Raw genomic sequence first — 1,825 nt, forward strand, 5'->3', positions numbered from 1 at the left:
GAGTATGAAATTCAGCATTAAGGGCGTGCCATTGGCGCTTGCAAAGTCGTGGCATGCCAAGGGCCTTAACATGGGCATGTCTACTGGCGTGCCTGGGCGTGGCACGCCAGGCCAACTTCCCAGAGAGTGAAAATGCATCCTGGAGTGCACTATGGGCGCGTACGAAGGCGTGGCATGCCAGGTTGGTATGCGAAATTGTGATCCCTACAACTTCGCACAACTAACCAGCAAGTGTACTGGGTCGTCCAAGTAATAAACCTTACGCGAGTAAGGGTCGATCCCACAGAGATTGTTGGTATGAAGCAAGCTATGGTCACCTTGTAAATCTTAGTCAAGCAAACTCAAATGGATATGGGTGATATACGAATAAAACATAAAGATAAAGATAGAGATACTTATGTAATTCATTGGTGGGAATTTCAGATAAACGCATGAAGATGCTGTGTCCCTTCCGTCTCTCTGCTTTCCTACTGTCTTCATCCAATCCTTCTTACTCCTTTCCATGGCAAGCTTATGCAAGGGTTTCACCGTTGTCAGTGGCTACCTCCCATCATCTCAGTGGAAATGTTCAACGCACCCTGTCACAGCGCGGCTATCCATCTGTCGGTTCTCAATCAGGCCGGAATAGAATCCAGTGATTCTTTTGCGTCTGTCACTAATGCCCCGCCCTCAGGAGTTTGAAGCTCGTCACAGTCATTCAATCATTGAATCCTACTCAGAATACCACAGACAAGGTTAGACCTTCCGGATTCTCTTGAATGCCGCCATCAGTTCTAGCCTATACCACGAAGACTCTGATCTCACGAAATGGCTGGCTCGGTTGTCAGGCGAGCGCTCGGTTGTCAGGCGATCAACCATGCATCGTGTATCAGGAATCTAAAAGACATTCACCCAATCTAAGGTAGAACAGAGGTGATTGTCAGGCACACGTTCATAGGTGAGAATGATGATGAGTGTCACGGGTCATCACATTCATCAAGTTGAAGAACAAGTGATATCTTAGAACAAGAACAAGCGGAATTGAATAGAAGAACAATAGTAATTGCATTAATACTCGAGGTACAGCATAGCTCCACACCTTAATCTATGGTGTGTAGAAACTCCACCGTTGAAAATACATAAGAACAAGGTCTAGGCATGGCCGAATGGCCAGCCTCCCAAAGAGGGTTCAATTATAAAAACATGATCAAAAGCTCCCTAATACAATAGTAAAAGGTCCTACTTATAGAGAACTAGTAGCCTAGGATTTACAGAGATGAGTAAATGACATAAAAATCCACTTCCGGGCGCACTTGGTGTGTGCTTGGGCTGAGCATTGAAGCATTTTCGTGTAGAGACTTCTCTTGGAGTTAAACGCCAGCTTTTATGCCAGTTTGGGCGTTTAACACCCACTTTGGTGCCAGTTCCGGCGTTTAACACTGGGAATTTTGAGGGTGACTTTGAACGCCAGTTTGGGCCATCAAATCTTGGGCAAAGTATGGACTATCATATATTTCTGGAAAGCCCAGGATGTCTACTTTCCAACGCCGTTGAGAGCGCGCTAATTGGGCTTCTGCAGCTCCAGAAGATCCACTTCGAGTGCAGGGAGGTCAGAATCCAACAGCATCTGCAGTCATTTTTAGTCTCTGAATCAGATTTTTGCTCAGGTCCCTCAATTTCAGCCAGAAAATACCTGAAATCACAGAAAAACACACAAACTCATAGTAAAGTCCAGAAAAGTGAATTTTAACTAAAAACTAATAAAAATATACTAAAAACTAACTAGATTATACTAAAAACATACTAAAAACAATGCCAAAAAGCATACAAATTATCCGCTCATCAC

This window comes from Arachis duranensis, chromosome 4 (assembly GCF_000817695.3).
Source record: "Arachis duranensis cultivar V14167 chromosome 4, aradu.V14167.gnm2.J7QH, whole genome shotgun sequence".
NCBI lineage: Eukaryota > Viridiplantae > Streptophyta > Magnoliopsida > Fabales > Fabaceae > Arachis > Arachis duranensis.